General features: G+C 38.8%; 1 protein-coding gene, 1 non-coding gene and 2 pseudogenes across 3 annotated transcripts in view; 1 reads left to right on the top strand and 3 right to left on the bottom strand.

Moving 5' to 3' along the window:
* Positions 1 to 25774, top strand: part of Epb41l4a (erythrocyte membrane protein band 4.1 like 4A) — a 226531-nt gene that overhangs the window by 17788 nt on the left and 182969 nt on the right. The gene's annotated exons all lie outside the window — the stretch shown is intronic.
* On the bottom strand, positions 5336 to 5491 carry LOC143400605 (U2 spliceosomal RNA; annotated as a pseudogene).
* Positions 13598 to 13670, bottom strand: Trnav-cac (transfer RNA valine (anticodon CAC)). The gene has a single exon. It is a non-coding gene; the product is annotated as a tRNA-Val (tRNA).
* On the bottom strand, positions 16604 to 19021 carry LOC143400008 (transcription elongation factor A protein-like 8; annotated as a pseudogene).

A 25774-nucleotide genomic window follows, 5' to 3' on the forward strand; every position in this document is an offset into this window, starting at 1 on the left:
CAATGAGCCAGAGGGAAAAAGATAAGTGACCCAACATTTAAATGCCAAATTTAATATTTGGGTCAGTTGTGTTTAAGAGTAAACATTATGACTAACTGCTCTCTAGGAAACCCTTTATCTTCCTCTTAAATATTGTCTTCAACAGATGAGTGGTATTTATGTCATGAAACATTTAAGGTATGAAAACCAGAGCTACTGAAAACAGGTGTGTATATTCAACACAATGTACTTTGCTTTACTAAAACAAACAAACAAAACCCTTGTATTTTTGAAAACTTTCATTATAAATTGATTTAGCTTTAAAATGCTCCCCATCTGGTGTCATAGAAAAGTTGAAAAGTATGCAGGGGTGTTTTTCTTCCCCTCCTGGGTGGGGTAGTGATTTTATGTGATAAATTGCTTGCAGTTTGCAGAGCCTTCCATGTGCTTTCCCCAGCTTTTTCACTTGTTGCAGTAACTGCTGAATCTACCACAGCCATGATCCTGACCAAGGCCACTGTGGGTTCTCAGCACAAAGCAGAAGACAGGCACATCTCTGCTTTGGTTCTACCTCATCCACAAGTGATTAGATAATTTTGTAACTTTTGCATGAAGTTAGGGTAACAAAGTCACAACAAAATGCACCCTGGGCCCCTACATTGGACAAATTGTGCTGCTCTGAGTGGAATCCATGGCTTTTTAGACATACCAAGTTGCTAGTTTTCTAAACATGCACAGCCAGAAATGGTGAGTAAAAAACGCTTAGTACCTGCCTGGCTTATTGTGAAGCCTCTGTGCATATTGTCAAGAGTTTGGCTCTCATTTTGACTAATCTTCTCCACAGAAGATCCACCAGCATTTAGCTATACTGCTTGTGTTAGATTTGGTTAGATTCCTATTGTAGGCAGAGGGGAATAAGAGACAACAATATTGATTATTTATATAATTTGCTGTGAAGCTAAGAGACTTTATACTCCCCATAAATTAAAACTTTGGGGCAAGAGTAAAACCTTTACGGTTCCCATGTTATTTGTTATCACATGATTCTGGTGTTTCTGGTTGTGTCATTGCTTGCAGGAGTAATACTTTAAAACAACCTCTCATTGTGTATTAGCATCCACATATCAGAACATTTGACCTTTGTTTTTTGGGGATTGGCTTATTTCACTTAGCATGATAGTCTCCAGTTTCATCCATTTACTGGCAAATGACATAATTTCATTCTTTTTAATGGATAATATCCAGTTATATATATACATATATATATATGTTTATATATATGTGTATATATATACACACACACACACATATATGTATATATCTATATATACATATCACATTTTCTTAATCCATTCATCTGTTGAAGAACACCTAGGTTGGCTCCATAGCTTAGCTATTGTGAATTGAGTTGCTATAAATATTGATGTGGCTGTGTCACTATAGTATTCTGATTTTAAGTCCTTTGGGTATAAACCGAAGTGTGGGATGACTGGGTCAAATGATGGTTCCACTCCAAGTTTTCTGAGTCATCTCCATACTGCTTTCCATAGAGGTTGCACCAATTTGCAGTCCCCCCCCCCAATCAATATATGAGTGTACCTTTTCCCCCACATCCTCACCAACATTTACTGTTACTTATATTCTTGATAATTGCCATTCTGACTAGAATGAGATGAAATCTCAGTGTAGTTTTAATTTGCATTTCTCTAATTGCTAGAGAAGTTGAACTTTTTTTTTCATATATTTGTTGATAACTTGTATTTCTTCTTTTGTGAAGTGTCTGTTCAGTTCCTTTGCCCATTGATTGATTGCGTTATTTGGTGTTTTTTTTTTTTTTTTTTTTTTTTTTTTGGTGTTAAGTTTTTTGAGTCTTTTTTATGTATTCTAGAGAGTAATGCTCTGAGGGGCAGGTGACAAAGGTTTTAGGACACTGATTTTTTAATGACTCTTTTTTTTTTTTTTTTTACTAAATTTTCTTCATTAGGGCTACTTCATAGAGTAGGGCCATATGTAATTAAAAGTTGTGCACAAAGAGTGAGGGAGTCGGTTGGGGTTGTGGCAGAGCGGCAGAGTGCTTGCCTAGCACATGCAAGGCACTGGGTTTGATCCTCAGCACCATGTTAAATAAGTAAAATAAAGGTATTATGTCCAATTACAGCTAAAAAACTTAAAAAGAAATTAAAAGAGTGAGGGAGTCAATTCAACAGAAGTTTTAACAGTACTTGCAAGGTGCCCAAGCAGTTATTGTCTCCTGCAATGTCATATTCATTGGTGTTCACACCTTTCCCTTTTTGACATTAGCAGGATGTTGTAAAGGATGCAAAATGAACATGCATGAAATTGTAAGAACCACTAACCAGGTTCTGAGGTTCAGCAACTCGGCAGGCTGAGGCAGAAGGATGGCAAGTTTGAAGCCAGCCTCAGCAACCTAGAGAGACTCTGTTTCAAATTATAAAATAAAAGGGCTGGGAATGTGGTTCAGTGGTTAAGTGACCCTGGATTCAATCCTCACCATATCCCCTCACCCCTCAGAAACAGTTACATGTAGATTAGGACTGGAAATATGATTGATCTTGAATGAGGAAGAGACTCGGGAGCCTTGTGGAGGAGTATGTCTTGAATTTATTAAGGATAAGTAGGCTTCAGATATACAAAAGGTGAGGAGTTGCCCCATGGAACTCCTAGGACAGTGAAGAGGCTGGCTGAACCCAGAGGCAAAGGGGGAGATCAGCTTGCTTCCCCCTGGTGTTCGGTAAGGGAAGGACTGGAAGTTCATGACGGGGTGTGTGACCTGGTGTGGGAAAGGTCATAGTAGAGGAGAGCCCAGGTAGTATTTAGAAAATTAAGTGGGCAGTCACTGACTGCAGACTGGACTGGAGTTTGGGGAGACTGGAATCTGTGGGATGATGAGAGCTGGGGTTCCCCATTGGCAGGGAATAGAGTAAAAAAGATAGTAAGGAGGCCTCGGACCATCACTCATTGAACAAATATATTTTGAGACCCTTAAGCTGCCAGGAACTGGGCTGGGCTCTGGATGCAGCAGAGAAGCAGAGTAACATAGTCTATGCTGGTGTGGAGTATGCAGCTCACTGAGGGACCCCGGTGATGATCTCACAGGTCTAGGAAGGAAATGTTGACAGTGACATTAGAGTGTACACCAGGGATCTGATGGAGTGAAGTGTTGCTCACGAAATGGTACTTGGGATGAGTGACAGTGCCGTGGAGGCAGAAGTGCCAGGGAGTGGAAACAGGCTGTGCAAAGGCCCTGAAACAGAAACAGAAAGACTCCATTGTAACTGGGGGTGTAGTCAGGGGAAGAAATGAAAAAGCTGGTGATATATGTGACTATTGTGAGGGTGGGTGTACAGAGAGGAGGATTGACAGAAACTGGGTAGTTTGATTTGTGTGGGAATGATGGGTTTGGAATTCAATTCCTGTTTATTGCTTTTCTCTTCACACCTCTATACCAGTTTGTCCCTGGAATTCCACCTACATGCTAAGACTCATTCCCAAGGATGGCTTATTTGCCTAATTATAACTCTCTGTGCAGTTGGAGATTGTTTAATGCGACCTATCTGAGATCAAAGCCATAGCAGTTTCATTTAGGTGTACTCATTAAAGTGTGTCTATTTTTTAGAGAAATGTGCCCTAAAAACAGAATTTTCTGTTTTGGACAACTGCTTTATGCATTAAAAACTTTGGGTTTATTTTATTTTAAAAGATAATTTTTAAGAGACAATGAAATTTTTAATTATAACATAAGTACTCTGAATTCTAAAGCTTAAGATTTGTGAAGTTGTCAGGAATCAGGTTTTTTTCTCAAACATATACTTATTTCTACTGTGGAGCTTTAGCTGTTCCGTCTCCCAGAGTTCTGCATGGCTTACCCTCACCTCCTTGAATGTGCTCATGTCTCTTCTATTGAGGTCTTCTTTGACCTTCTGCACCCTGGGCTTGTAACACATACTTAATGAATACCTCTTTTTAACATGGGTTACACTTGTATTTTTCTGACTGGCTCTAATCAGGTGTTACTGTAATGCATTTTTTTTTTTTTTTTAAAGCATAGGCTTCTGTTAGCTTCTTTCTTCTGGAAAACACCTGACAGGGAGTGAAAGAAAGTCTCTAAGATACTTGGGTGTGCCACCTTGAAGTTCATGTTTTGAAGCCCATATATTACTCAAAGCCTGTGAAATTAAATTGGCAATCTTTTTTTGTTAATATTTACATAGGATAGTTGAACTGATTTTTTTTGAGAGAGAAAGAGAGAGAGAGAATTTTTTAATATTTATTTTTTAGTTTTCGGCGGACACAACATCTTTGTTTGTATGTGGTGCTGAGGATGGAACCCAGGCCGCACGCATGCCAGGCAAGGACGCTACCGCTTGAGCCACATCCCCAGCCCAGTTGAACTGATTTTTGAATCTCTAGCAAACATAGGCCTATTGGAAGAATCTTAAGTGAAAGAAAACCTCAAGTTCTAAAGAAACACTTATTAGGGGACTATTTATTACATAAGGGACCGGTAGCTCTCTCTCTCTCTCATTAACTACTAAGTACAGAGAGTGGACAAGCTTAGAAAAAAGAAAGGGAAAAAAAGAATTCTCTTTGTGTTTCCCTACCTTGAAAAATAAATCTTTTACTTCAAATGATTATTACTATACAATGAATAGATTGGACTAAGTTATTGATAAGACCAATGTCCATCTTGAAAGCTGTATGTTATTCTTGTCTAAATATTCTGCTTTGGCCAGTTAGTTTTATGCATCATTGTATGAATATGCCACATGCATCCCTTAGCTGATTGGCTTAGCATGTAATTTTCTTCATCCTGAGTCCTCTAGAAAGGGAATTTCTGGACTTAAATGCACAGAGGTTCTTTTTAAGACTCTGGACTCATAGGGCCAAATGTTTTCTAGATAGGCTGCACTGTAGATTAATGGTTGATGGTTAGATTACTGAGGTAGGAAAGTTGTAGCCAAATCCTGGATCTGCCACTGACTAGCCAAATGATTGAGGATTTATTTAATTCCTGTTCCTTCAGTTCTTCATCTGGAAAATGGAGAATAATGACTATACATTCCACATAAGGTTGTTTTAAAGATGAACTGGAATGCCCTCTAACTGCTATTATTTTATTGTACTCCCAGATTTTCATGAGCATAGAACATTAGTATATAAAATGTCCTTGTCAATTTGCTAAGGAAAATACAAAGTTTTTTTTTTTAATTACTGTTGAGGTTGCATATTTTTCTTTCTTTTTTTGAGGTTGCATATTTTCATGTTGACTACTTGATTTTTCTGTAAATTCTTTTTTAATGTTTCAAACTACTTCATCATACTAATGGTTCTTTTCTTAAAATGTATAGCCTTATGGCATCCTTCACTCCCACAACTTACACTTGGTATCCTTAACAGCACCAAGTACAGCACTAAGGCTACACAGTTTGTTCAGAAGGTCCTCTATAAATTTTTACTACACTTGATCTTAGCCAAAAGGCCGAGAAGCGATATCTCTGTAAATTTTTAGACATATACACTTATAATATGTGAATACTTTTGGTAAAAATCATTGTTTCTGATTTTATTTTATTTTTTATACTTCTGTTTTAGTTTACCTGGTTTTAGATAAAGTCTGTGAGTGGTTTATAAAATAAGTATTTTACTTGTCAAAGCAAATCTCAGAGTTGATTCCTTGGGAGTTCTTAAAATATGAAAATTCTATTTTACTTACAACATGGGGTCATTATAATTTAAAAATATGTTCGTAACTTCCTTGAAATTTCTCCTTTCAGAAGTTGGAAATGAATCCACCTGCCCTTGAATATGGAAAAGACCCGGTAGCTTTCTCTTCTATCCTTCTCTGTATGTCTGTCCATCACTTGTTCTGTGGAAAGCCAGCTGACTTCTCTCCTTAGGCCTTTGAGGTGAGGAGCTGAAGCCTCTTGCTAACAGCCAATAGGTGATTGAGCCATTTGGAATTCAGTCCTTCATCCCCAGGAACACCTTCATTTGACTGTAGCCCTGGCCAATACTTGACTGTAATCTCAGGAGGGACAAGGAACCAGAACCACTTGGCTTAATTTAGCTGCTCCTCGATCCCCTACTTTCAGATACTGTGTGAAATAATGTTTTAAGTCATTAAGTTTTGGAGCAATGTGCTACACTGCAGTATTATCTTATAGTTATCCTGCAGTGTCCTGTAGATGTCTGGTATTATTTAAAACTAAAATAAAAACTCAATATGACACTCTAAAACACTGATTATGCATCTGAAGAAACTGCTTATTGAAGTAATGTAGACAAAGCCTTTGTTTAAAAGTGTGAAATGGTTTTCTTGCAGTGGCATTCTTTCATATTGTTTAAGTATTGAGAGAGACAGAATTTCCTGGGCAGGTGTGGTGGCATGTACCTGTGCACCTGTAATCGCAGTGACTTGGGAGGCTGAGATAAGAGGATCACTAGTTCAAAGCCAGCCTCAGCAAAAGTGAGTCACTAAGCAACTCAGTGAGACCCTGTCTCTGAATAAAATACAAAATAGGGCTGGGGATGTGGCTCAGTGGCCAAGTGTTCTGTCCCTGAGTTCAATCCCTGGTACCAGGGAGAGAGAGAAAGAGAAATATGCTGAATTTATCTGTTAGAACTTGGTTATTGAAAGTTTAGAATCAGATAGACTTGGTTTTGTGCCTTGGCCCCATCCCTTCTTTATTAGGTGAAATTGAACTGGTTGCTTAGCCTCTGTGCTTCCTTCAGGATCCTTCCTTGTAAATAGGTAAGGTCACTGCTACTACTAATTCTAGCATTGTTGTGAGGATCAAGTGAGAGAATGTATATTATACCAAGTTCTTATTAGTACAGTCTTGGTATATTATAAAGCCATTATATATTTAAATTTTTAAAAATGCCAATACAAATATTTTCTAATATTGGGAAATAAAAATTTTGAATGAAATAATTTTCTCGTATTTGAAAATGTTAGATATTTGTTTTTTAAATGATTGTAATTTATGTATTTCTACTCTTGTTCCCTGAACTTACTGTTAAGCTCCAGACATTTTATCTTATTTTTTTTTTTTTTGTGCCCATCAGTTCCTCTCCTGGGATAAGAAATTACTTTAGTATAAGTTCATAGCTCATTAAGTTAACTTAAGAGCCAACTGCTTCAGAGGTCCTCAAACCAATAATTTACTCTTAAGTGTGTGTTTACATCTGGGAACTCATAGCAGGGGGTTAAAGGAGAGAGTAATGGGCTTGGAAACTCCCTTGCCAGTGCTGAGGCTGTCCCCTGCCTAGCTGGCTCCCAAGACTAGTTACCCAACCAAGATGCTATTTTGAAGACTAAAGACAGCTGTTGTGCATACCACATAATGACACAGAGAATGGAGTAGCAGAAGCTCCCGAGCTGCCCCTCACATGGTAATTGAGCAGGAAGATAAGAAGCTGTGGCTAGATCTTTGAGAGAGTGGGCTGCTGCTGAGGTGGGTGGGGTGCAGAGCCCTATTTTATGTCAAGGCAGTCCATGGACTTGGGGTTTTTCATACACAGCTTATCTGTTCCAACCAACCCACGAATCTGATTCAAGTGATTTGGGTGGTGTCTTGAGTTTGGATAAAATCAAAACCTTCCCCCAAGTGACTCAGATGCACAGAGGGACTTGAGAGCCAGGGACAAGTGCTTCCTCCCCTCCACCTCGCCCATATGTGTGTTATTTAAAAGCTCACTCTGGCTGGTGTCAACTCTGCATTGCCCTTTTAAATGATGGGAAGGAAGGAGATTTATTTTTGTGAAAAATCACAGGCTGTAAACAGATACTGTAAAAGGGTAAATTGTTTGCTGTCCTCTTGGGTTTGATTAATTTAATGATCTGTGAATTTCTGGTGAAGCAATTTGCATATCTGAGTCTTTCTCTGTGCTGCAGCCCTTACAGAGAAACTTTTGGGGTTTCGTATCTTAAAAATAATTTTCTTTGCCAGTCCTTGTGCAATGGTATAAGATTGGGACGCTTTACTTTTTTATTTCTTTATTATTGTTAATGGTGTTGTGAAAAATTAGGTGGATAACTTTTACTTTTCTTCTTAAATGGGGAAGGTGGAAGATTAATAATTCTCCTAAGGCTAATCTGATTTTTTTCTCTTTACTATAATTGTATGATAGTGCTTTATTTATTTTTCAGTTCTTTCTTTCCTTTCTCAGTACTGGGGCTTGAACCCAGGGGTGTTATGCCACTGAGCTACTTCACCAGTCCTTTATTTATTTATTTATTTAAATTTATTTATTTACTTTCTATTATTTTGAGACAGAGTCTTGCTAAGTTGCTGAGTCTGTCCTTAAACTTGAGAAACTTGAGATTTGCCTGCCTTGGCCTCCGGAGTTGCTGAGATTAGTGGCTGATAGTACTTTAGTGCTTTAATAAAATGTACAATATATGAAGTTGTTTCATACATAATGTCATTTATAGATAATGATTATTTGAGAATATAGTTTCCCAGACTGTACTTTGGAAGTCTTGTGATAAATGTAAAAATTATTTCACAACTCTAAGGAAACTTGGAAATCATGTAATGCAGTTACTTTGAAATATTGTCACCTGGGACTGGGATGTAGCTTGTAGCTCAGCGGTAGAGCATTTGACCAGCATGCCTGAGGGCCTGGGCTTGATCCCCAGTACCTAGTCAAAAAAAAGGAAAAAAAAAAAAAAAGTCACCTAGCAAAACAAACAAACAAACAAACAAAAAACTATTACTGATCTTTTCCAGGCAGTTCTTAACCTTGGAGATGCTAAAAGTTATGGGAAGGGTTTGGAGCCCTGGGAGTGGGACATCGTGCTTGGGGGCATGATGCGGAGAGCACCTGGGTTGGACCGGGTCCAGGCACTATACATGCGCCTACCAGCCTTAATCCCTGGTTGAAGCTGAATCTGGCCAAATTGGAGATGGAGGCATCATCAGCAGGCATCAAAGGCTGCCGAGAGACTTTGTGAGCACAGTTATCGGGCTGAATTCCAGTGACGAGGCCAGAACGCTGTCGGCTCCTTGATTCAGAGTAAAACAGCGCAGGTCCCTAACAGTGCTCTAGGGCGGGGCGCCTACTTACTGATAGAGAGGAGGCAGCCTTCAGGCTTCCCTCTCCTGCTCAGGCTTCTCCCGGGGCCTGCAGGGCTGTGATTATGCTGATTAGTCTCAGTGGGAGGGAAGCGCACCCTTCCCTCTGGGCTTCTAGGTTTTGTATTAAATGCCAGGCTGAGGCCCCTCACGGGCACTCTGGGTATCCAGGTGGCAGTTTTCTCTTGTAGAATTTTTTGTTGTTGTTGTTGTTAAGTCAGGGGCCCATGGGTAGGAATTTTTAATGGTGAGGTCAATGTGGGAAGGAGGTAACAGAAAAGAAAGAATCCACCATCATCTTTTCGATTGCTTTTGCTTCCTTGCAGGCGATGGCTTTCCATCCCCACTGAGCTTCTACTCAGTCCCCAGCATCATGTCTGCAGTGTTTTCCTTGACGCTATGGAATCAATAACCTGCTTTGAGATGCGTCCCGTATTTATGATCCTTACATGCAGAATTTTTTAAAAAGTTGGTACAAGAAATTTATTTTAAAACTTTATTTTGATAGTATGTCCTAGAGTGAATGCTCATTGAGATCTTTTACATCTGAGACAGACCAGAGTCTGACAGCTGAATACAGCCTTCTGCTATATTGAATTACCCAGGGAATTCCTTTCCCCAGAATCCTTTTTAATCAATATTAGGTCACACAGATACGGTCAGAAGTCTCTGTCTTCCATAAAATAAAATATCAAAATCAATATTAATTTTTATGCTAATAAAATCAATTGCTGAAGGTTTGATGTTCCATTGGAAGTAATTTAGAATCAGAAGTAATTTGATGTGAAGATATGTATGTAAGATTTGAGTAATTTTATGGGCTGGGTTTACAAGGCGAATACTTCAGAGGCTGTTTCTTTGTACGTTTTCCGGCTTTAAGGTATGATGCCCCTCAGCGGGTGACGGTGCCTTCCTTGTGTCTTAGTGCAAACAGCTGTGCTTATTAAAGGAATGACTAACAGGCTGAGAGGATGTAGTGCATCATTTCATCCATCATGCCTTTGAAAAATATAAGACACCAGGGTTGAGTTCTTTATTAAAGTAGCTAGAGACACGTGTAATTGAAAGGGCTAATTAAGCCATATTAAAAAATTAATTACTTGTCTCGAGATGAGCTTACACTTTTGTTGCTGAAACAGTTAAGCTAGAAGGAGAAAGGAGTAGTGTCCAATTTTCAAAGAATTCAGTACACTTTGCCCACATTATTTCAGAAACGTTCCATTCATCTGAACACCCACCAGGATCTGGTGAGGCCAAAACCTTATTATCTTTGAGTGATATATATTTGAAAATTTGAGAGATAAAAATTTCACCTAAAAATACATGGATAAAATTGGATATGATGATTTTTGTTTTCTCCTTTTGAATTTTGTGTTCTTTGGCCTATTGGAATCTCTTAAGATGTTTATGGGTTAGGGGTTGGGGTAAAGCTCAGTGGTAGACTTTGACCTAGCGTGTATGAAGTTCTGGGTTTGAATCCCAGCACTGACCCCCCCCCCCCCACACACACAAAAGGAATGTCTCCTCTCTGACTTAAGATTATAATTTTAATTCTTTTAATCCCAGTAAGTAGATAATTTCAGTGGGCTAAAAGACGATTTTTTCATTTGATTATATTTTTGCTTTTGGTAATGCAATGTATTTTTTCTCATAAATTAACTAGTCCAGCAGTTGGTGGTTCAGAGGATTAACAATGTAGAGCTCTAGCTTGGCTTTTCTGTGAGTTTCTTAGCCTTTTTCAAGTGGTTTCTAGAGTTGATAAGAGGTTACTAACTAGGATTCTGCACTCTGCACTGGTTTTCTGTACCAAGTCCAGACTTTCCTGTACCTTCATTAGATTTCTCCAGATTGCCCATCTCTCATGTTTTTCTTCCAGGTGTCCTGATTGGTACATGTTTCTGTCAGAGGGGAGCATTTTTTCCTGGAAGCACCCCTTCTTCATCGGACCTCCTTTCCCTCGGTCCCAATAGCCAGAACTATAGGCTGTGGAGGAAGCACCTGGCAGGTTCAGGTGGGAGGCTGCCTCTGCAGGCAGGCACTTTACCTGCTTTATAAAAAGGTAAAGCTGAGATCATATCCAGGTATCCTCTGTGCTACTTCAGTCTCTTTCTCAATATGTCATGGGCCTCTTGAGGTGGCACTGCTTAGCTGTGATCAGAACTGAGCAGCCCAGAAATTGAATGAAACTCTGTTTTTTATATCACCATTCTCAGCAAATATTGGGGCCTAGGGGAACATTTATTTACTGCCCATGCTGAAATGTCTCCAAACCAAGGCAAAAATACATGACTCTTCCTTCATCCGTTTATTTATTTATTTATGCAGGGGATTGAACCCAGGGCTTTGTGCTTGCTAGGCTAGTGTTCTACCACTGGGCTCCATTTCAGCCCTTTTAAAATAAATCTTATTTTGAGACAGGGTCTTGTTAAGTTGCTCAGGCTGCTCTTGAACTTGTGATCCTCCTCGATCTCTGGGTTTACAGGTGTGTACCATTGTGCCCAGCTGTTTTTCCTTTAAATTTTGCCTTAAAATAATTTTTTGTCATTAAAAAAATTCCCACTGAGATTTCAGTCTTATGGTGCTATGCCTATATTTCATTTCGGAAAAACTAAAAATTCAGACTTTGCATATAACAACTTATTCTTTTGCCTTCCATTTTTTCAAGCTTTTCTGTCTTTCGGTTAAGTTTTACTTTTTTTGTCATTGAAATATTACATCTTTCTTTTTAAGGCTATTCCTAAATGTCATATTTTGGGTTGTATTTTGAATGTAGTTTTTATTGCATTCCATTTTTTTAAAAAAAGAAAATTGTTGGTTTATAGGAAAGTTGAAGAGAATTGTTTATCTTGTATTTTTTTTATTTTACTAAACTTTACTATTGACTCCACTTAGTTTTAGTTGGAATGCTTTGGGATTTCTTGAATAGTTCGTTTTTCAAGTTGTTCTTTGGGAATCATCCCTTCCTTACATATCTAAATGTCATTACAATGAAAACAAATTCTGTATGACTGAGGAGTGTCACTTACCTTCTCACACATTTATTTCTGAGAATCCTCTGTGGATAGCACTGACTCATCTTGGTTGGCGTTTATCACCTCTTATTGGAGACTTTTCTTTCCAGCTCCTCAGGGTCACTTCTGACTTCTTATTACTGCTTTGCCGTGTTTCCACTGGACTTGGCTTTACCCCAAAGCATAGTTTTTCCTATTCAAATGTGGATTGGATATAATGAGATTTATTTATTTCTTCAGGTTTGAGAATAACATGAATAAAATAGACGTAAAGCAGGACATGGTTCTCCTTTAATCCCAGCTACCTGGGAGGCTGAGGAAGGAGGATGGCAAGTTTGAGGCCAGCCTGGGCAACTTGGCAAGACCCAGTCTCAAAATAAAAAATGAAAAGGGCTGGAGATGTAGCTCAGTGGTAGAGGACTTGCCTAACATGCAAAAGGCCCTGAGTTCAGTCCTCAGTACTAGGAAAGGAAATTTGACACTTGGACGTCAGACACATCTACACCCTACACATTACATCTTTTAGCTACTTCCCTTTCTGCTGCCCAGTTAGCAGGCCTGTTCCTTCATTCTCCACCCCAGGTGAGAGTCTCCTCTCCTGTCGTTTTTGGCTGGGTTCCTAGGCACCAAACAATTCTCTGACCACCCTCAAAAGACCCTGCAAGAGATACTTTTGCTTTATAAGTATTTAACACCCCAATCTGAATAACTTGACTTGAATTACTCCATTGGATCAGAATTTTTTCCCAATCTAAAATGCAAGTTCACCAAAGGGCTACTCAAAGGATAGATTACAACAATATGATAATAGGGTCCTTCCCACTTTCTGGTAGTTGTATCTCTTCTAACTACACAGGTTAGAGTTGTTTTTTTTTTTTTTTTGGTACTTGTGATTGAATCCAGTGACACTTTACCACTGAGCTACATTCCACGTCTTTTTTTGGTAGCAGGGATTGAACTCAGGGGCACTCAACCACTGAGCCACACCCCCGGCCGGCCCTATTTTGTATATTAATTAGATACAGGGTCTCACTGCGTTGCTAAGTGCCTCATCCAGTTGCTGAGACTGGCTTTGAATTCAGGGTCCTCCTATCTCAGCCTCCTAAACTGCTGGGATTACAGGCCTGCACCACTGTGCCTGGCCCAAGTCCTTTCTATTTTTTGAGATAGGATCTTGCTAAATTGCTTAGGTCCTTGCTTAGTTGCTGAAGCTGACCTTGAACTTAGAATCCTCCTGCCTCAGTCTCCCTGATTGGTTGATTAGAGTTTTTGAATGATGTTCAGAAATGGTGTTGACTAATTGAAATAGTTTATGGGCTTATGTGTTACTCTTTTAATATGACTAGATTTGGGTGAAGAGTGTTAGGTTAAAGAACTTTATCCTCTTAATTTACCAAGAATTTTAAAACATTTACAATGGGTGTTAAATTATATCAAGTATCTTTTAAAATACTGAGTTGTTTTTCTTTTTTTTTTTTTTAATTAATCTTTTTTTTTTTTTTTTTTTGGTGGTGCTGGGGATTGAACCCAGGGCCTTATGCATGTGAGGCAAACCCTCTACCAACTGAGCTATATCCCCAGCCTTAAGATTTGGCTAATTAATATAAAATACATATTCTAAATATCTTTTAAAAATACTTCTATTCCTGGAAGAAATACTATTTATGGCATACCATTGGATGTAATTTGTAAGCATATTATTTAGAATGGCTGTAGTAGCTTTTTGTCACTCTCCTTTTAAGGGAGATTGCCCAGTCTGCTGACATTCCTTCACTTTGGAGGATGCCTTTTTCACAATATGGAAGTGCATGGGTGAGTAGCTGAGGCTTAACTTCCCAGGCCTTTGAATTTTAGTGTTTGGAAAGCTTTCAGGCTGAGTTTGGTTATAGCAGTACTGAGTCCGGCAGCAGTACTGATGCATGTGCTAATGCCTTTGCATGTGCCAAGGCAGCATCCTAATTTCAGTACTCAACCTTGGTCACTGCTTCTGTAACTTGGCCTTCTTTGGCCTTTGCTTGTTTTGAAAACCTGTTTTTTCAATCCATTCTGGAAGATGTCTGTATGCTTCCAGTAAGTGGCTTCTCCGCTTAGGTTTACTAGAACCTGACTGGTTTAATAGCACAGTGGGATGGAATATGAACAGATGTTGGTTCAAATTCTAGTGTTTTCAGTAAGTGACTTTGGGTAAACCACAACCTTTCTGAACCTTATTTATAAAATTTATAATGTTAGCCAACCATCATTTCTCACAGCAAGCAGTCAGTGAACTTTCAGTAATTACCATTACTTACAAAAGTTCCATAATAAGTCAATAATGCTTTATCTACAATTCTGAAATCCAAGCTGTTTTGAGAACTTAGACTTCTTCCCCCCCCATAACTTTTGATTCTAAAACTTGACCTGAAGAGGGTATATTAGAGGGAAAGACCTGTCTCTGATGTGAGGCAATTTATAGTCTTTATTGATTGTATTTAGTGTAAATAATCATGAGTTTTTGCAGCAGAAATGTCATAGCTACCTCAGACTCCTGAGGATATGTGAAATATCTTGGAAATGCCCAGAAGGTACCTTTTTGAAGTTAAAAGTTCTCAAATCACTCTTTTTTTTTTTTTGTACTGCAGATTGAACTCAGGTACACTTTGCCACTGAGTTACATCCTCCAGTTCTTTTTATTTTTTGAGATTGGGTCTTGTTAAATTGCTTAGGGCCTTGCTAAGTTGCTGAGGCTAGCCTTGAACTTGCTCCTTCCTCAGCCTCCTCAGTTCCTGGAATTACAGGTGTGTGCCACTGTGCCAGGCTCAAAAGTTCTCAAATTTTTCTTTTTAGAATTTTTTTAGTTGTATAAATAAAATACCTTTATTTTATTTTTGTGTGGTGTTGAGGATGGAACCCAGTGCCCTCCGCATACGAGATGAGCACGCTACCCCAGCCCAAAGGTTCTCAAATCTTGAACCACATTTGGCTCCATGAATTCTGGGTAAGAGATTTGTGAAGGACTGGTAATGTATACTGTCCCTCTGACACAAGGAATTTCAGTATGGTCTGGGGGAGGTTCTCAATGCATCTGGGTCCTCTGGGTGCATGAGATACATGCTTCCCCTCCTTTCCATTTGGTTGAGGTGTGTGTGGGTATAGTGGTTTTTCTGACTGTTGTGGGAACCAAGTTTATGCTAGCATCATAAAATTAATTAGAGATGTTTCAAGGTTTTTTTTTTTCCTGTGCTTTGTGGTAGATTTTGTAAGTAGAGATGGACTGCTCTTTGACAGTTTCATAGAGTACATGTCCAAGACTATCTGAAACTACTCTTTCGTTTTTCCTTTCTTTGATATTATTCTCTCAGTACTTAAAAAAAATTTCCCTTGATAATGTATTTCTACATAGATTCAAATATTTCTACATAAATTCTTCCATTGGCCGAATAATTTTCAAGAGTTATTATTATGGATGAGAAAATGCAAGCATCTGCCTTATTTCTCAATGATTATTTTAAATTATTTTATAGACTACCATGAATAGCTATAACAACATCTTGTTTTATGAAACCATTTTAATAAAATCTTATTGAACAAGCAGGGGTAGAGGGAGCAGCATCTTTAACTATAGATAAATATATACCATTGATGTTTTTCTTTTTGGTTCTGGGGATTGATAACCCAGGGTGCTTGACCACTGAGCTACATCCCCAGTCCTTTTTATTTTTTTATTTTGAGACAGGGTCTTGGTAAGTTGCTTAGGTTCTTGCTAATTTGCTGAGGCTAGTTTCAAATTCTCAATCCTCCTGCCTCAGCCTCCCAAATTACTGAGATTATAGGTGTGTGCTATCAAACTATGCCTTTGGATACTTTTCTTACTGATCCTTAATTGTTTTCAGCCTCCTCCTCCTTCTCCTCCTCCTCTTTTTTTTTTTTTTTTTTGGTAATGATTGCCAGTTTTATTTCTCTGGCAAAGAAATCCAGAGGTAACTTGAGATTTACATTTCTTTTTATATAGTTATTTCTTCAAGAGTTTAGGTGCCCCCATTGCCCTTACAAGCTAGTTGCAAACTAGTTTTGATCAACTATTACTTATTAAAAAAATCTTCACTTCTTTGTGTGTGTGAAAGGTATTCATTAAAAAATACACATAAGCAAAAAGCAAAACAAAAACAAAACTTCACACCATACAGAAATAAGCACAGTTAAGTTTGAGATATGTATGTATGTATACACACACACAATTTGGAATTGCATCCTACATATGTGAGCTGATACTAAATATGCTGCTTTGTAACCTGTTACATTTTTACTGTACATACAGAATGAACATATTTCCACGCATATGTGTGAAACTTTCCAATTGAAAAATAAACCTGGAAAGTAGGTCAAAATCCAAAATCCAATAAAATGCTGATAACAAACTACCTAAAACAATACCGCCATGTAATTAAAAGTAAAATGAAAGTCAAAGATACATCAGAAAATGCTAACATAAAGAAAGCAGGGGCTCGATTTTAATATCAGACAAAAAGGAATTCAAGGCCTGAAACACACAGGATAAGGACGGCTGCGTGAATGTCTTTGCTTCCAATGCATCATCACAAACTTATTTCTTACTCTTCTGATCTCTTCCCTAAGCCTTTCCAACTCATCTACTCTTCCAATCATTTCTTCAGGGTCCAAATGCCTTCAGGTGTGTCCTCTTTAAATCCTTGGCCAGGTTGGGCAGGCCCTCCTCTAAGGTTTCCTTCTGCTTCCTGGCTTACACCTTCTTGGGAAGGTTGAGGATTTCCTTCTGGTTCCTGTGGTACATCTTCTGAAGGATGGTCGTCTTCTGCCTTTGGCATGTTCTGTTTTCCTTCATTTTCTTCACATGACTTTGGCAAGTTGATTTTTTTTTTATTATTTCCTTTTGGAATAAATTAATCTTGCAGGGATCCAGGAGATTTTCCTTCCTCTTCCCTCACCTTGATTTCTGAGAAATCCTGAAAGGATAGGGACACTTTTCTCCAAAAGTGAGCTGCTTTGGAGAAACAGGGCCTGGACTGTAAGGACTTCTGCACACGTGGACTCTCTGTCAGTCACTTCTAACTAATCTAACTCTGGTCTTAGCCTTTTGCTGAGCCTGAGATCATGGTCTCTCTGAGTATGGTACTGCTGACCACAGCTTTTCAGAATGACTGGGATTTCAGGTAAGAGCTGAGCATCTTTCCATGCAGTTTGCCATTAGTGAGATTTCTTTTTCCCTCAGAAAGCAGGATTAATCAGGCACGTGAGCATTTCATGTTTCTCCTTTCCTTGCTCCATTAGCACCAAACTCCCAGGCTACTCAGAGTGTTGTCCCAGACCTGCCTTTTCTGCTAGTAACCTGTATCCTCTTCTGTTGCATTTCTTTAGCCTTGGCCTTTGTGTTTCTGTTTGTTTAACCAAAACTGGACTTGATGAAGGATGACTTTAGACTGTCATCCTTTTCTCAAAAGTACTGAATGTTATGCTGTAGCTTTATTGGTGGCATGTAGAATCTTATTTTGTGATAAAGGAATTTTAGATGCTTAGTAGATATGGGGAAACTAAGGAAGCATTTAGTAAAGTTCTAATTATTTTAAGATAAAATGGTAAGTGTTTGAGTTGAGATTCATCTATTCTTTGCTTTTCTCTTGATACTGAAAGTCAGTGGGCTGGTTTAGTCCTCCTGCCCCAATTACCCAACATGTACGTGTCCCATAGATAATGAGTATCTACAAAGAGTAGTAGGGAGTTCTGATCTGGTGCTTGCCCACTGTGCTTTGTCAGCTGTGTGAAGGTGTTTGTATATGTGCACTCCTGTATATACCTTCTCACACCTGTATACTCCTTCATATCTCTACCCACCTGCAGACTACCTAATCCATGGGAGAAATGGTATAGACTAATGGAGAATACACCACAGTGGAATGACTTCCAAATTCAGCCCCTGATGTCAAATTTGTGCTGGTTAAAATTAGACTTAAACCTACTAAAACACTTAAACCAGTGTCTTCCATGATGGAAGCTGCTCTTCCAGACCTTTTTAAAAAAAATTAATTAATATATTTTAATTAGGTATGTATGACAGCAGAGTGCATTTTGATTCATTGTACACAATTGCAGCATTTTGATTCATATGTACACAATTTCATATCTCTGGTTGTACAGGAAATAGCATCACACCATATGTGCAATCATACATATACCTAGGGTAATGATGTCCATCTCATTACACCATCTTTCCTGCCCCTGGGCCCCTCCCCCCACCTCCCTTCCAGGTTTCCTGTTACACTGGAGCAATTACATTACTGTGTTCAGCTGAACATCATTGAAGAAGGAAGCTCATTGCTAGAGAACATGTACAAAAAATGATCTCAGACCACTGGGCACAGATTCAATGTTTCAGGGTTCACTTCAGAGGCATCCAGGATCTGAGAGGAGAGACCAGGAGTAGTCTCTGTACATTCTTTATTTTCTCTCTCCCCCACTTCCTCAAATGGATCTACCTCTGGAAAAATAGTGACACTGGGCAGAGGGATATTTGAGCATCTTTATCATCATTGTTCCCTGAAGAGGTGCAAGAAAACAGAGTAGCCATGGAGAAAGTAGTTCATTCTAGGTATGGTGTGCTGTTCATTTATGTTAATAATATGTTGAGTGTCACCATGGAAATAACTGGTCTCAGCAAGGCTAAAGGGCCCCCTTCTTTATGGAATAAAATTAAATTGCTGAATCTTATGAATCATGAATGAAATTCTAGAGCTAAAAATGACCATAAAGAAAATATTTGGAACACACATAAAGGTCACTTCCAAGTACTTGTTATTTGCTGTATGTTGCAGTCAGAATTCAGTGATTTAGTAACCTTTTATTTTTAAGTATACTCTTTATTTTGAGGTAATTTATATGTAGTTTTAAGAAATAGAGCTCTCTTGTCTTTTTACCCATGCTCCCCCAGGGGTAACTTCTTGCAAAAGTTTAATGGTGTCACAACCAGGATATTGATATTGGTAGTCAAGTGATAGAACATTTCCTCAAAGATTCCTTATATTGCTCTCTACAGCCACATCCTTTCCTCTGCATCTTTTGTCTCTTCTTAAATTCTGTACACCATTATTTTGCTTTCTATTTCTGTGATTTAATCATTTCATGAATGTTGTATCAATGAAATTATGCCTTTTGGGTTGGTTGGTTTTTTCTTCATTAACATAATTCTCAGGAGATTCATCCAGGTTTTTGAACGTGTCAATAGTTTTTTTTTTTTTTACTTTTTTAAAATTCTACAGTGTTGTTGTGCCAAAGTCTGTTTAATCATTCACCTGCTGAAGGATGTCTGGATTGTTTACAGTTTTTGGCTTTACAGATAAAGCTGCTATAAACATTCATGTATAGGTTTTATACATAAAAGTAAAATTTTATTTCTCTTGTTTAAATGCCAAAGAGTGCAGTTATTGGATCATATATAAGGCGATTGTATGTTAACTATTTAAAGAAATTGCCAATTTGTTTTCCAAAGTGGTTTTATCATTTTACAACCCTACCAACAGTGTATGAGTTCTTTACATCCCCACCAGAGCTTGGTATTATCACCTCTTGAAAAATTTTAGCCACCCTGTTAGGTGTGTAGAATTTGCTCATTATAGTTTTCATGTGCAATTCCTTAATGGCGATTGTGTGCAGCATGTTTTTATGTGCTCATTTGCTGTCTGTGTAGCCTCTTTGATGAAGTGTTTCCTTATGCTTTTGCTGATGTTCCAAATGGGTTATTTTTCTACTGTTGAGTTATGCAAGTTCTTTACATACTCTAGATGCGTCCTCTATTTGAATATATAGTTTGTAAACATTTTCTGTCTGGAGCTTTTCATCTACTTTCCAGAGTATTTAGTGGAACAGAAATTATTACTTTTGATGTAGTCCAGTTTATCGGTTTTCCTCTGATGATTTATGCTTCTGGTGTCAAGTGAAATAAACCACTGGGGATAGTCATGGAGCCTGGTTTTCCTAACCCAACCCTTTTGGAGACACAGATGCTTTCAGTCATTCAGTCCCTGGGGATGGAGCTCCCCTTGAGGGATTCTTGTCTTTGACTCATTCGATAATCTCATTTGGAAAGTCATTCTAGATCCATCAAGACAAAGACAAATTACAGTGAACAGGTACCAGGTCTCTGTGGGCCAGTATATGGCTGAACTAAGGTCCAACGGGTTCCTCCATCAAAACAAACATCTGTATTTTCCCAGACATGAACAATCCTTGCCCAGCAGTGAATCTACTTCAAGGGCCTGAGCAACATGATGGTATTTTCCCCAGAGCATTTAGCATGCTTTTAATTGCTCATTGAAGAATTTTTATTTTATTATTATTATTTTTTTTGACCATGGCTACGTGAAAATCTTTGTCAGGTAATTCTAACATCTGTCATCTTGGTGTTGGAATCTGTTGGTTGCCATTTCTCATTCAGTTTGAACTCTTTCTGGTTCTTGGTATGATGAGTGACACTTTCATTGAAACCTAGACATTTTTGTATTATTTTTGGAACTTTGAATTCCATTCAAACCTTCTGTTTTAGGTGTTTTTTATAACACTAATCTAGCAGAGAGAGAGTGTGTGTTTTGTCTTATTACTATCTGTTATCTCCTAGAGAATTGAATGTAGAAGGGGTAAGATGAGTGTTTTCAAGGGTTGACTTTGCTGTTACTACATCCTTCTGGGGCTTTAATTTTACTTAAAGATCCTCTGAACAGGATCACAAGTTCAAAGCCGGCATCATCAAATTAGTGCGACCTTAAACAACTTAGCAAGACCCTGTTTCAAAAAATTAAAAAAGGGCTTGTGGTTAAGTGCCTCTGTGTTCAATCTCCAGTACACCCCACTATCTGCCAAAAAAAAAAAAAAATCCTCTGAGAAGTGATTCTCAACCCTTTCTGTCCTTTAAAATTACCCAATGGAGCTAAAAACAATAATATCAGAACACAGTGGTCTCTTCCTATATCCTGAGACTGATTTGGTTGATTTGGTGGAGGTTAGGCACTGGTATTTTTAAAAAGGTTTCCAGATGATTGTCACGTGCAGCTGGAATTGAAAGCTACTGATAAGGAGAACTTGAATGTTAAACATCACACTATGGTTTCTTACATTTTAAAAAAGCCTGGTCTCAAACTCAGAGATTTTTTAATTCATTCTTAGTGGTGGTGGTGAGATGTGAAAGGCCACAAGATATGTTTGGCCCATCATCCTGGTGTGGCAGTTTTGTCTGATAGTAATGTTTGAAGTTACCTTATCTCCCACCCAAGGCAAAAATCAAAACAGATCTTTTACAGAGCAGAACATGAAGCTTGCATGCAGTTTTAAAGAAAAAGTCAGGTAGGATGCTACAGAAAGCTCACTTTTGTGGGGAAAAGTGCCGGAGGTGTTTATGGAGTTCTCCTACTTGGGGAAGACTTTGGAGCTATTTGAAGACGAGCTCTGAAGACCTAGGAGGCAAAATAAAGTTGAGCAATGTTTATAATTTATTGTTATGTGACTGAGGCAACTGGACCAACCTTATGTTTTATAGTATGAATCATTTTTATTTAGAAGATTTTACCCCTTTTCATCATCTTTAACTGTAAAAGTATTTGTTCCCCCTTAACAAAGATATTTCTTAGTACAGTGCTGCTCTGGGTGATGAGAGTCCCATGGCTCTGAGTTCTGAACTTAGGAAATGCTTCTGTTCATTCTTAGAAGGTTAAACCAGGAAGCTGTTGGATAATGAGGACATTCTCAGTCTTTTTGTTTCTGTTCCCAATCACTGTCAGCAGAGATGAACTCCTTTCTTCCTGGCTACTGTTTGTAGCATCAGCTTAATAGTCTAGTTGGGGATCTGAGTTATTCTGTTGGGGATGCTTCTGACATTTGAAGAATGCCATTTATTTTGGAGTTGAGTGCTCGTTCAGCACTAATAATTCTCATGGTGGAAAGTTCTCACTGAAGATGGGTGCTTCCTACCCTGCAGGCTCACACTCTGGCAGAACTGACAAGTATGTACAAGAGTTGCTCTTTTACTACATAGTGAGTGAAAAAAGATGAATGTTTTCCCTTCTTCACATATTAATCTGATTTTTTGGGAGTGATCTCAAACTTGACGAAAATGAATTCAATTTCAGCACTATAGAAACCATGTAAACATTCACCTGGGTGTTTCTCCATCAAAATATAAGTTGGATACTCTTATTAAATTGCATCTTGGACCTTCCTGCGATTGATGACTGCAGTTGTCTCATCCTTATTTCTGAACAGCATGACTTTGGAGCCACACTCCAGTAGGCAGTCAAGAACATGGGGCCAGCAGCCAGACAGCCTGGGTTCTTTTTTGTGTGTGTGGTAGTGGTGGTGGTGGTGCAGGGAATTGAACCTAGGGCCTTGTGCATGCAAGGCAAGCACTCTACCAATGAGTTACATCCCTAGCCCCAGCCTGGGTTCTAATCCTGCCTCAGACACTTGGCAGTTAGGCAAGTTACTTCTTTATATCTCAGTTTCCCCTTCTATAAAATGGGGATAGGATTTTGATGAGGATGATACATGCTAATTTATTGAAAACTCTAATACATGGCACCTAATAATAAATAAATTAGCTATTTTTTTTAATGGAAATAAAATTGACTTCCAGTTTCAGCACCCTTATATGTGAAAATGAATTCAGTTCCAAGGTTGGGCTACAGGGAAGAAGAAATCACACCAGAGCAGATGGGGGTGGGAAGAGGAGAGGAGCATGTTGACAGGGAGCTGGCCTAAGGGGACCCAAGGCTGGACATTGTAGGGACCCCTGGTCCTATCGACATTCCACCCTTCTGGTGTCCCACCTCACCCCTTGCTGTTCATGACCTGTATAATTTTTAGCCTCAGGCTAAGGGAACCATATACAGGGGACTGGAAGTGGGGTATCCCCATTTCCCCTTTTCTTGTGGAGAACCAGGATAGGATGGAACATGGGTTCCTGGTCAGTCTTCAGAGTATTCTTGGGTCCCGAGTTTATACCTGAACATGTTTTATTTTTTTCCCCAGAACAGACATTGTTAATCCTACTTGTTAAATTATTTAATGATTTCTCTTAAAAAGAACAGTGTAGACATACTGTTATACATTGCATTGTATGTCAGGTATTTTGAGGGAATATCTATCCACCTCTCTGTATTTACCTCTAGCCTATAGGTACCATCATCTCTAGCCCAAGGTTCTGTAACAATCTCCTGTTTCCACTGCTTGCTTCCTTGACTGTTTATTTTTCTATGTAGTAACTGTACTGAGTCAGCTTCTTAAAATTATTCAGTGGCTTCCAATACATTTTGAATAAAATCCTAGCTCTTTTCATGACCTATCAAGACCCATGACACCTGTAAGATGTGATCTTGCTCTCATCTTGTATAGCTCTCCCTTTTGCACACTATCCTTAGCCATGTAATTCTTTTATTTCTGAATTGCACTTACTGGTGCCAATCTAGTTTTCAGCATTGTTGTATTCTTTCTGTTCAATATGGGTAGCCTCCAGAATCTAGAAATAGGAGGGTGTTATCCATCCCTTCCCTTTGTAGTCTCTTGCTTCTTGCTGGTAAATTACAATGAAAACAATTTCTAGTCTTAATTCTGGCAGGACTAATGCTACAAGTACAGCAAGGAAGTATCATAAAGAGCCTCTTTGGATAATTGAACTCTGTCCTTGGGCATTCTGACTAGCACCTATTTGAATGGATTCCTTCAGTATAGGTACAGTGACAATGACTGACAGTGAGACAGGCCAACTGTGGCTTAATTTAGCACCAGAGTCCTCTGAGGAGTGGACAGCAGCAGTACCCAGGGCTCTGATCTTGAGTTCCCTACTGGAGATGTCAGATTTTTGGCTTTGCTGAGTTTTTGTATTTTGTTGCAGAAATGGTGGGGTCTGTTCAGTTTTTTAACCAACTACATGTCTTGGTCATCACTTATTTCACAAATGAAAATGATTTCCGGTAGCCCCTTTGTTAATTAACAAAGGTTTTGTTGAGCTTTTAAATAATTATATTTAAAGTGCTAAGCCAGGAGTGCTGGAGCCTGATAACAGTACTTGAAATGCCAGCTAATGGTTGTGAGGGTGTTGAAATCTTGAAATATAGATACAAGGACACATAAGAGTATATGCATACTGTGAGTTGGCTACCCCAAAGTTTCCCTATATTAAATTACCAAAATTATAATAGCTGGAGATCTTGTCTATTATATTTACTGTAGTATCTTTATCACTTCACAGAGTGCTTAGTGCAAGATAGGTGTTGCATGAATGAATGAAATTAATTCCTTGTTATCTAAACAACCAGCTTACAGACTTGTGGAACAAAACGGAAGTTGATGATTTGTAATTTAAAAATTTACCTTTTCTAAAAATCCCATTTAAAAATTCAACTAAATGGGCTGGGGATGTGACTCAAGCGGTAGCCCGCTCGCCTGGCATGTGTGCGGCCCGGGTTCGATCCTCAGCACCACATACAAACAAAAATGTTGTGTTCGCCGAAAACTAAAAAATAAATATTAAAAATTCTCTCTCTCTCTCCCTCTCTCACTCTCTCTTTAAAAAAAATTCAACTAAATGAAGTTTATGTCTGGCATCAATAAAAAATGATTAGTAGAACATTTTATGTGGTACATTGAACATATCCTTACCATTCATATGCTTAAAAATGTTATCTAGTCAGAATGACAAGAAAAAAAATTTTAGGAAAAACATCCTTGAAAATTCAGGAAAGAGATGGAATGCCATCAAAAGATTGAAACATGAGTAATTCAGGGAAGATGGAAAAATCACTAGCGTGGTAAAGAAATAAAAGTGAATATAAGTGAAAGCAGAGTATTGCTGCAGAGGGGGAAGCAGCTCTGGGGACCTATCACTCAGTACCAGAGGCACTGGAGGCACATGAGGGCTGAGGGCACTCACCCAAGGTTCATGCAGGACTTGGAGGCCAGTGGACCTTCCCCTTGGGCCTTCATTCTAGGAGGCTAAAGGGAACTCTGCTCAGGTGTCATCTTGTCCCACTAGGCAGGATGGGGGCTGCCAGACAGTAAGCTACCCACCTCCCTCGCTGCATTCCTGCTGCTTCCCAGCAACAGGCTGGCCATTTTTCAACGTGTCTTTAGTTGTACAATGGAGATAAGACAGCTATATTTTTTTAAAGCACCCCTGGTTCAGTTCCTACAAGGGTTTTAAATAGGCTAGTAATAGACATTTGTATTTTCAGTAGATCTCCCTGGGTTGTGTCAGGGAAGTGAAATAAAGGGATTTGGACTATCATCAGGAAGTTCTGATAGGAGACTTTATAGACTTCAATATCTCCAGGTAAGAGAGATTAAGAACTTCAATGAGTACTGAGAAAATCAGGGTGGAAAGGAAAGGATTGATTTTAAAACTATTTAGAAGATAAAACATGCAGGAATTGGTAATGGATAGGTGTTGGAAATGAGGGTAGAAGAGTTTAGGATGGCGGGTCTCTGGTGTGAGAGACTAATGATCTCATCAGTGATGGTTGGGGCAACCTTGGGGGCATTTGTGTTGAGTTACTACTGCTTCAAGCACCAAACAACTGTCTAAATATAATGTCATAGCTGGTGAAAGGACTCTGGAGCCTATGTGAGAGGTGAGAGTTGCACCCATGGAAGTGGATAAGATCGTCAGCTCCAGGGAGAGCTTGGAGAGGG

Source organism: Callospermophilus lateralis, chromosome 5 (assembly GCF_048772815.1).
Source record: "Callospermophilus lateralis isolate mCalLat2 chromosome 5, mCalLat2.hap1, whole genome shotgun sequence".
In the NCBI taxonomy this organism is placed as follows: domain Eukaryota; kingdom Metazoa; phylum Chordata; class Mammalia; order Rodentia; family Sciuridae; genus Callospermophilus; species Callospermophilus lateralis.